The sequence below is a fragment of the Sarcophilus harrisii genome, chromosome 1 (assembly GCF_902635505.1).
Source record: "Sarcophilus harrisii chromosome 1, mSarHar1.11, whole genome shotgun sequence".
In the NCBI taxonomy this organism is placed as follows: Eukaryota; Metazoa; Chordata; class Mammalia; order Dasyuromorphia; family Dasyuridae; genus Sarcophilus; species Sarcophilus harrisii.
The window spans coordinates 350,400,268-350,411,772 of record NC_045426.1 but is presented as its reverse complement, the minus strand read 5'-3'; the positions used below and the strand labels follow the sequence as shown (position 1 = coordinate 350,411,772).

The following is an 11,505-nucleotide window of genomic DNA, read 5'->3' as shown; positions in this document are numbered from 1 at the left end:
GGCTGAGCCTCCGGGCCCTCTCCTCGGGACCAAGCGAAGCCACGCCCCCCAGCACCGCCTTCTTCCCCGGCGGCAGCGTGGCCGGGGCACCTGGAGGCAGGGCAAATCTGCGGGGGCGGAGTCTTCGGGGGCGTGGCGAGGGAGGCGTGCCGCCCGCTCTGTGTTGGCAGTCTGACTCCTGAACCTGTGCCCTGCTTACCTGGTAAGGAGGGGAAGAGTTCACACACGCACGCTCGCTCACGCACGCACGCACGCACGCAGCTTTTCTCCCCCCTCCCCAATGAACGGAAAAAAACTCTCAGAACAAATATACCTGGGGGGGAGGGACGTTGACCTTGTCCAAGATGCTTGTTTTGCCGGCCATGCCCTTTGACCCAGCAGTGTCACCACTGGATCTCTAACGCCAGGAAATCTTAAAGGAGCGAAAATGTTTGTAGCAGCGCTTTCGGTGGCGGCCCGCCAGCTGGGGAACGGCTGCACCAGCTGTGGTGTATGAAGGGAATGGGATGTTATTGTTCTCTAAGAAATGATAAACAAGCTCATTTTAGAAAGGCCTGAAGAATTTACACGGACTGGTGCTGAGCGAAACAAGCAGAACCAGGAGCACATTGGGCAATAACAGCAAGGAAGTGCCGTGCAAGACTTGGTTCTCCTCAGCGGTTCGCTGGCCAAAAATAGTCCCGAAGCAATTTGGGCAGGAAATGCCATCTGCAGCCAGAAAAAGAGGATTTATATATATAGTGTGATTATAGATATCTATATGTTTGTATGTGTACGTACATATATATCATATATTATTATATATGATTATAGTTTTTGTAATATATATTATGTAAACATATTATATATTACATATATAATATATATTATATTATATTTATATTATTGTATATTATATATAACATAGATAATATATAATATATTATATTATTATAATACATTATATATAACATATATAATATATTATATATAATATAATATATGTTATTATATAATTATTATAATTATTATTATATTATATATTATATTATTATATATTTATATATATAATATAATATAATATATTATTATATTATATATATTACATTATATATTATATTATATTATTATAAATAAATTATTATTATATTATTATTATAAATATAATAATATAATATATTACTATATTATGTATTATATTATTATATGTATATTATTATATTATTATAATTATATTATTATGTTATATTATATATATTATTATATTTATATTTTATATATAATAATATCTTATATGTATAGTATATATTATATTATATATATAATATATATTATTATTTTATATTATTATTTTATATCTTATATGTATAGTATATATTATTATATATTATATTATTATATATAATATATATTATTTTATAGCTTATATGTATAGTATATATTATTATATTATATTTTATATTATTATATATTATATATATAAATATATTGTATATTATTATCTTATATTGTATATATAATATAAGATAATAATATATAATATATTTTATATATATAATATAAATATTATAATATATAATATAAATATCACATATAATTATATGATTATTATTAATTTATTATTAATTATTAATTAATAATCATATAATTATAATTATATATAATTATATGTGATATATAATATAATTATATGTGATAATTAATAAATAATTAAATTAATATAATTATATGTGATAATTAATTATTAATTATATAGTATATAATTATATATTATATTATAATATATAATTATATATATTATATTATAATATATAATTATATATATATTATATTATATATTTTATTATAAAACTTCTTGATAGGGAAACTTATGCTCTTACATTTTGAATCTTCTCATGTTCTGTTGTGCACATGGCAATTTTTTTTTCTTTTTCTATCTGGTGTCTAAATTTTAAATAATTTTTTAAAAATAATTTAAATTTTAATTTTAATTTATAATTTTAAATTTTAAAAATTTTAATTTTAATTTAAATTCAAATTTAATTTAAATTTTAATTTAAATAATTTTTTTTTTCTTAAGTAGCAGAGCTTGGTTATCAAGGTCATTATATCCCTGCCGGAGTGCTTTAGATTTAGAACTCTTTATCCTGTTCTAACATGCTGTCCCAATTTGATCTGCCCATCTGACTCAGATCTTTGAATATGTGATCAAACACCATGTTGAAGAGTCGTTAAGGAAATTAGCTATAGTAAGCAATAAGTTTGGAGCACTTGAATACTACATATTGAGAGGGCAGCAAAAACAAAGTTAAAACTCTATAGTTGAGATCATCAATTCCTAATACTGGTTCTCTTAGCCCAGCTTAATATGGCAAATGGTACAAATTACTGACAGAAATAAGTTGAACTATTTCAAAATCTTCAAAAATATTTTTATCCAAAACAGAACATGTTTCAGAAAAGCAAAACTGTGAAATGGTTTATAATTTATGTAATATTGTAAAGACTGAGAAATTCTGACAAATGAGTTTTTTCTAGATTTGCACTTAATACTCCTTTTAAAAATTATAGGTAAAGATAGTTTTCAAGATTTGTTTTTGCAAAATTTTGAGTTCCAAATCTTTTCCCTCCCTCTCCTCTTTCCAAGACAGCAAGGAATCCAATATAGCCTATCCATGTACAATCGTGTGATTTTCCTTATTTTTTAAAACCCACAATCCTATTTATTCAATAGAATATGTTATTAAAAAGGAGTCAACTTCAATCCCTCTCCATATCCCTTTCTCCCCCAAATGCATAATGCTTTTCATATATTCTCCTTCCCTCCTTCTCTTCAACAACATTAACAATAATATATATTTTTAAAAACCTAAAATAAAAATTCTGTTTAGAATTTCTTTTCATAGGGATTGCTGCTACTGTTTCAGCTACTGTGTCTTTTTTGGCATCTGTTCAAATCTTAGATGTTGAGAAAGGAGACAACAGCTCCAGGAGGTAAAGCCTGACACCTGTTCATAGGACTGTTTATTCTATCCCCAAGAAGAAGGTGATGAGGTTCTAGAGTTACCCTTTAGTAACAATCCCTAGCCCCAATTTTGGATGCTCTAAATGTGCTCAGAACTTTGATGGTCTCGTATAGTGTTAATATTGAAAACCTTAATGTGTTATTATTATTGATCATACAACTAAATTTATATTTTTGTTTCTGATGTAATCTTTTAAAAATAATCTTCTGTAAAAACTAGACAACTTACAATTGTCAACACCACAAAAAAGGCCATTCTTCCTAGAAATCCATCCATCAGTACATATTCTGCTATTAACAAAAAACTGGAAACTGAGGGAAGTATTCATCTACTAGGGAATGACCAAATATACTGTATATGTATTGTTCTGTCTTTATCCCATTCTCAATGTGAGCAAGATTCCAGAACTACCAACCCTTCTCCCCTATCTAAATCTTACATATCAGTTCTTGCTCTTGTACTTCATTCATATAACATAATTTATCTTTTTTTTTTAACCTTTTCCTACACAGTTTTGCTTTTTAGAATCACATTATACTCAGCTCTACTACAATCTTTTCTTTGAATTACCCATTTACTAATGACAATTTTAGACATAGGGTTTACATTTTCATATATAAAACATAAAATTTGTCCTTACTGAGTTCCTTGAAATTATTCTTTGATGTTTACCTTATATTTCTCTTGCATCTTATATATTACATTTTCTATTAACTTCAGGATTTTTTCAACAAAATTCTGAAAGTCTAGGAATTCATTAAATATCCTTTTTTTTTTTTACATTCAGGATTATTCTTAATTTTGCTGGGTATGATATTTTGGGGTGTGATTCTAGTTCTTTTCCTTTTTGATATATAGTGTTCTAAGACCTGCAGTCTTTTAATGTAGTTGCTGCTAGATCTTCTGTTATTCTAATTATGGCACCACTATATTTGAATTGTTTTTTTCCTTTTGCTTGTAATAATTTCTCCTTAATCTGGGAGTTTCAAAATTTAGCTATGATGTTTCTGTAGGTTTTCCTCCTAGAATCTGTTTCAGGTAATAATCAGTGGATTTTTCTTTTCTTTTTTTACTTCCCTCTCTTGTTCTAACAGTTCAGAACAATTTTTTTAAAAAAATGTTTCTTGTATTAATGTATCAAAATTCTTTTTTTGCTCTGATTATTCTTTATGTTTTCTCTTCTTGATCTGTTCTCCATATTGATAGTTTTTCTTATAATATGTCCTGCATACTCTTCTATTTTTCATTTTTTATATTTTGTTTTATTATTTCTTGATCTCATAACTTTACTGGCTTCCTCTTTTCCAATTCTAGTTTTCAAGTAATTATTTTCTTTACTAAGATTTTTAGATCTCTTTTTCTTTGTCTTTATTTATATAATCTTGTTTTTCTCGCATGTTCTTTTCTTTCTTTCTTTCCTTTTTATTTTTTTTTTATTTTTTCCTCTTTCTTATTTGTTTTTTTAAATCTTTTAAATATTCTTTATGAATTCTTTTTGGATAGGTGACCATTTGAAATTATTCCTTGGGGTAGGAGAGGCTTTTTTTATTTCAGTATCCTCCTTTGAAGAGGAACCCTGGTCTTCCCTATTTTCATAGTAACGTCCTATGTTTTGGTTCTCTTTCCTTTGCCTCCTCATTTTGCAGCAGATTGTTGGTGAATTCACTTCTAGTCCTGGGATATAGGGGATGGTGGTTTTGTCTTGAGGTACTCTTTTAATTCTCCCCTCTGGCCTCAAACTCAAAACCAAGAACTCCAGCCTCCTGTGGGTGCCAGCAGGCTGCACCTGCTCCACTGCTTCTGCAGGTGTGTGCTGGTTCTTTCTCTCCCAGGGCTTCATTTGGGCAGCACAGCTGGATTTGGTATTCCTTCAATCTTCCCTAATCAGACACTGTCCAGGAGGTGAAAGTTCCTGTGGCTGGGACCAAGGCTTCTTCCCCAGCTAACCCCAAGGATCAGCAGCTTGTTATTTCAGTGGAATTAGCCTGGAGCTGTTACACTTAATAGGGACCAGGCCTCTATTCTAATCTCTCTCTTTAGTCTCCTTTGTAGAAGACTACTGCTCTATCCCAACTCTTATTTATTTTTCATGACTCTACTTTTTTCCAGAATTACAGTCTTACCTTAATTGTAGAGGAAGTTATGTCACCTCTCTAGAGGTTTCCTCTTTTGTAAATAGGAAGTTTGGATTAGATGATTTCTAAGTCTCTTCTGAATTTAACTACTGTGATCCTAAATGTAGCCATGTCATAGTGTTCTGAACCAGGTCTATGGGAAATTGCTTTGCAAAATATGAATCAGTCAAATAATAAACATTTATTCTGTTTATTCTATGTGCTTGCTTAAGCAATACATTTGCAAAAATTGGAACAATTCAGATTAGCTTTGGCTCTGTGCAAAGATGATATGTAAATTAGTGAAGCATTTCATTATTATTATTATTATAACTTTAAAGAGTATTCTGAGTATGGCACTTGTAATATGAGACAAGAAATGAAAAATAACCCCTGACCTTAAAAGATCTTCCATTCATTGAGGAAATAGCTTTACATAGATATATATAACAAAATAGAGAAATAAAGAGACTTTTTTTAAGGGGTAAAGGGCATTAGTTTGTGGAAGAGATTGAGAAATGTTATTTAGGTGTTGCTTGAACTGAGCCTTGAAGAAAACTAAGAATTTTTTAAAAGTGAAAAAAGCGGTATGCTTTAGCCACATATCCATAAATATTTATTTGGCACTTAGTACTTCTAAAGCACTGTTTTAGACTCAAGGAATACAAAAACATATAAGAAATAGACTTCAAGAATTTACAATTGACAGAGGAAGCAAGTAAAAACAATAAAGAGTAGTAGATGCTAAATAAGAAATGAATGGTACAGATAATAAAGAAGTTAAGACCCTCCCACTAAATAATCAATCGATTTCAGATCTGTAGGTTATCCTCAACCTAAATTAGCCTGTCTGCTGGAACAGTTTTATTGAAATGTGGCCTGATGCACATGCTACAGTTGGGTGACAGGTGGATGAGCAGCCCTGAAAAGAGATCAGCAAGCCCTCACACCAAAGGTGCTAGTCCTCCTTAAGCACCCCATATATCCCCAAGTCTTAGTAACTACCACTGTAAAAAAGTGACCTTGCTTGGAATATAAAATCCCAGCACTCAAAATATAAAAGCTAAGCAAACAAGAGTAACTTATCTGGCCAAACTAAGTATAAAATGATTGGATTAAAAATGAACCTTTGATTGAATAGTAGATTTCTAAGCATTGCTGATGAAAGGGCAAGAACTGAATAGACATTTTGAATTTAAAATGCTGGAGTCAAAGAAATATAGAAAGATAAATGTATCTTTTTAACTGAAAGGGAAAATGTGGGAATGAATTATTTACATGCTAACAGGAATAGGAAAGAAATGTTTTCTCAGAAGCATAACAGAAGGCCTATGGATGGTTTTGTTCTGTTTTGATAGTTTCAGGAGGAAACACAAACAGGAACACCATGCAGATTTAAAGTAGAATTTGGATGAATGGCATACAGAGGTTAGATGGTTAGAATGGTTCACTGATATTCATAACCGTGCACAGCAGAGGAGAGTGTGGATAGATGTGGTCAGGGAAAGAGTCTAATATGGCCTATCTTGCCCTCACCCTTCCTTGGGATAACATTCTATATGATAACCTGAATAAGTGGTAGAATGTACTCCCTGATGGAAATTTCAGGGTCTATGGCTGTCCATGCGTATAAAATTTTTCAGACAAATTCTATAGTAGTAGCCACCTCGTCACTGGGAGAGTGATAGGGTAGGAAGCATGGGCCAGTAACAAAAGAGAAGGTTTCTAAAAATTAACTGTTTAAAAATGTTTTTAAATTAGCCCACTCAGGATGAGGAAAGTAGAATTATAACTATGCCACATTAGAAAGTTTTCTGGAGAGTTTCAGGAGCATATTCTAAGTAAAACTGGATGCAGTTTAAACATGCCATCATTGTATAGTAAATGTAATCCTAAAAGTGGGATTCCCTGATTATTCATGAAAATAAGAAATTATACTACAAAAGAAAAGCGAAGGAAAGGGAATGAAATCACTGTTATATAAAAGAAAAGGCATACTGAATAGTTTTTGTACATGGAAAAAGGAGTTGGATAAAATGGCCATCCCATGAACTTACCTTTTCATTTGAACTGGATAAAGGAAGGTTGAATACAATTTTACTGTATGTGTGTATCTCAAAGACACACACACACACACACACACACACACACCGAAAGAGAGAGAGAGATCTAAGTATAGACATTTTTTAAAACCAAAATGGAAATAGAAGACAAATAAAAGAGAGGAGTAGAGAGAAATTTGATAAGAAGGACAGTTTGGATGAGGAAATAGTCATAAGTAAAATAAATTTGAATATCAGAGACAGGGAAATGAAGGAAAGATTAAAAGAAAAGAAATAAAGAATAAATTAGGATTAGGGCAGAACAAGAGGAAGAAAAGGTTACAAGAGTGGAAATAGACCATTTACCTAATAGAAAACATATCAAACAAACTTTTCTTTAACCATCTTTTTATTTGTAAAGAGGGAGGCTAGGAACAAAGAGAAGAAGGAGAGAAGGATAGAGAAAAATATAAAATTAACAATCATAAAAGTAAATGAAAAAAGTGAACTCACCCATAAAATAGCATGATGGAATAAAATACATTCCAATAGTATTTTTTTTAACAAGAAAAACATTTAAAACAAAGATACACAGAGAGTTAAAAGGAAGGACTTTAACAAAATCTATTATTCTTCAACTTAATTCAAAAAATCAAGGATAACAATTGTTGTCACGTAAGGTTGCACTAAATATGAACATGATAAAAAAAGAAATAAGCAGGGAAATTACATTATATTTAAAGATACAATAAATAATGAATTCATATCATTATTAAATACATACGAGCTAAATAGCATAACACTGAAAGAAAAGTTAATCAGACTGGAGGAAGCAATGGGTAGCAAAACTATAATAGTGAGGGATCTCAGTGTATGGCTTTCATACTAAGGCATATCTAACCAAAAGAGAAAGAAGAAAACAAATTAAATATCTGAATAGAATTTTTTTAAAAACTAGAGGTGATAGCTATTAGAAATTATAGTATGGTATAATAGAGTATAGAAAGTATAGTATAGTATAGAAAGGATTTATACATTAATCACCTGTACATAGCAAGTTTGCAAAAAATGACCTGGTATTTACTGATCACCATAAAAATTTTATTCAATAAAGACAGAGGAAAACCAAATTGTTCATATAAAAAATGAAAAAGGAGAATTCACAGTAATTGAAAAATATTTGAAGCAAATTATCATAAACTATTTTGCCCAATTACATAATAGTAAAAAAAAGTAAAACTTAACTTAGAGGAAATGTATGAATACTTACAAGAATATAAAATACTGAGATTCATAAAATAATGGTGTATTCAAATAATCCAATATCAGAAAAAGAAAATGAACAAGTTAGAAATTAACTCTTTAACTATAAATTCCAGGTCTAGATAGATTTACAAGTGAATTTTATCAAAAGAAAATATTAAAAGAAAAATTAATTCCAATATTACACAAACTAATTGGAATAACAGGAAAAGAAAATACCCTTCCAATCTTTTTCTATGATACAAACATGGTCTTGATACCTAAATCAGCTAAAGATAAAACAGAGAAAGGTAACTATTGACTAATATCCCCAATTTTAAATAAAATATTAGCAAATATGCTATAGTAACACATTAGAAAGATTGTGGAATCTGACTAGGTTCAAAAGACAGCAGAAATGTAGGATTGTTTCAAAACAAGGAAGATTATAACAAATTACTTTAAAAAAACATGGTTATATCATTAAATTCTGAAAAGGCCATTGACAAAATTGCACAACTATTTATCTTTTCTAAAACTATATTTTTTTTAGTTTATATAATATTTTTTCCAATTACAGGTAATAGTTTTTAATATTCTTTTAAAAATTTCAAATTCCAAATTATCTCTCTCCAGTCATCTTTCCCCCCTCTCTACTGAGACAGCAAGTAATTTGATACAGACTAAGTGTATATATATATATATATATATATATACACTTAGTATATACATATATATGTAAAACATATAATATATGTGGGAAAATATATAAACATTTCTTTGTCAGTCATGTTATGAAAGTAAAAAGATGTTTAAAAAAGTTTAAAAAGGTGGATGGAATTTTTCAGTTTGAATCCCTTGAAATTCTCTTGGATCATTGTGTTGAGAATAACTGAGTCATTTTGCAAAGGTGAAAAGGTCAAAAAAAAATTACCTTGCATGTATTTTGAAAATAAAAAACTATTATTAAAAATGTTTTAAAAAGAGAATAACTGAGTCATTTATAGTTGATCATCATACAATATTGCTATTACTATGTGCAATAGTCTCCTGGTTCTGCTCATTTTACTTTGCATCTATTCATGTAAGTCATTCCAGATTTCCCTGAAAACCTCATGTTCATTATTGCTTATCAAACTATAGTATTCCATAACAACTTGTTTAGCCATTTCCCAGTTGATAGGCATCTCCTCGGTTTCTAATTCTTTGCCATCACAAAATGTGCTGCAATAAATATTTTTATACATATAAATTATTTTCCTTTTTTTTAGTTCCTTTGGAATGCAGACTTAGTAGTGTATTGTGGGGTCAAAGGATAAGCAGCTTTATAGCCCTTTGGGCATAGTTCCAAATAGCTTTCCAGAATAACTGAATCAGTTCACTGTAATGGGCTGAAACTGAGTTGATGCACTGAGGTCGGAGCACTTAAGGCTAATTACCAATTGGACAATACTCTCTTAGTATATGCTTGGAGAAAGAATGGCCCCGCCCACTACTCTGTGCAAGCTTGATCTGTTGTATAAGAGATTGGGTGGAGGATTAAGAGGGAGGAGTGAGAAAACCAGAGTCACTCCTGGCTGGACTCATGCCATGATTCCTCTCACTTCTTATCACCATTCCATTCACATTCAAAAAGAATAAAGGTCAAGGACTTTTGCTGATCCTGACTCCAGCTGATTCTAAAGTATCCAGGGTGCTACGTGGTCTTCACGTTTGGTGCCCATCATGGAACCAAGGACCCTACTTTCACTGAAGAAGTCTCTGGTGACCAGGAAATTATGTGACTATTTTTTTTAAATAAGTTTTTATTGACAGAACCCCTGCCAGGATAATTTTTTTACAACATTATCCCTCGCACTCACTTCTGTTCCAATTTTTCCCCTTCCTCCCTCCTCCCCCTCCCCCAGATGGCAAGGAGTTAGGTGACTATTTTAATAGACAAACAGGGAACTTACTTTGTTAAGGACTAAACTAGTAACCTTTTCTGGCTGAACTGGGGCAGATGTTAGGAAAAGCTTCTCCTCCATCCCCAGCCCCACCCCTACCCCTACCCCGCCTCAAAGGGGCGCTATAGAAAGCATGCTTAATTTGATCAAGGGACAAGGCTTAATTGTAACTTGGGAATAGATCACTAGACTCTTGGGTACATTAGAATGTGTCCCCTTGGTTCTTAGAGGAAGAAGAAATTTCACCAGACAGTTGGAAATTGGTGGGACACCAACTGTGAATCTACAATGATAAAGGTCCTCATTCAATTTCCATCAAAGCATTCTATGTATACAACATAATACAGTTGGCCTTAAAGAATCCTGCAAGTTACCGAAAAAAGAAAAGTTCTAGGAATAGCAAGATGAGGAAGTCTGAGGAAAAAGAGGAAGACAATGAACAGATTAATGACCATATCCCCACAGGGCATGGAGACTTAAGTGAGGCTCAAGGGTGTGGTGACTTTCCATCCAACCAGGAAGCTTCAACCCAGCCTACGGAGCAGATAATTGACATACTTCCATCACTTCCACCTTCTAGGTTGGAGGGAGGAGGAGTAGTGGGAAGGGCAGTGACAGCACCAGCACCTCTCCCCCTCCCCCCTCCCAGCAACCATCCCCTCCTATAAGGAGATTGCAAAAGGCAGTACTAAAGCCACAGAAGGGCAGAAATTAGGTGATTTGAAAATAGAAATGTATCCTCTGATTCAACAGTTTAACTCTTCAAGTCAAGAAAGTAGAAGATACACTCCTTTTGATATAGAAATCCTCAAAGACCTGAAAAAGGCTTGTACTCTTTATGAGGCTATATCAGCTTATGTTAAGATGTTATTACAGAATTTGGCTTATGAAGTCTTAACCCCTAGGGACTGGAAATCTATAGCAAAGGTATACTTAGAACCTGGACAAAACTTGTTGTGGCTTTCTGAATACAGTGAACTCTGTAGGATACAAGCCCAACAAAATAGTCAAAGTGGAGTTAATACTCCAATCATCTGTGACCAACTAACAGGTGTAGGTTCTTATGCATGTATGGAATAGAGAGAGATAAGGTAAAGAACTTACAAGGATGTATGAATTCTTTTTCTGTATTTTATTTTCATTATTTCTGTGTTTC

General features: G+C 31.9%; 1 non-coding gene across 1 annotated transcript; it reads left to right on the top strand.

Annotated features, from left to right (window-relative positions):
* Positions 1-5,339: 5,339 nt before the first annotated feature.
* Positions 5,340-5,441, top strand: LOC111719068. Its single transcript, XR_002769366.1, has one exon. It is a non-coding gene; the product is annotated as a U6 spliceosomal RNA (small nuclear RNA).
* The last annotated feature ends 6,064 nt before the right edge of the window (positions 5,442-11,505 follow it).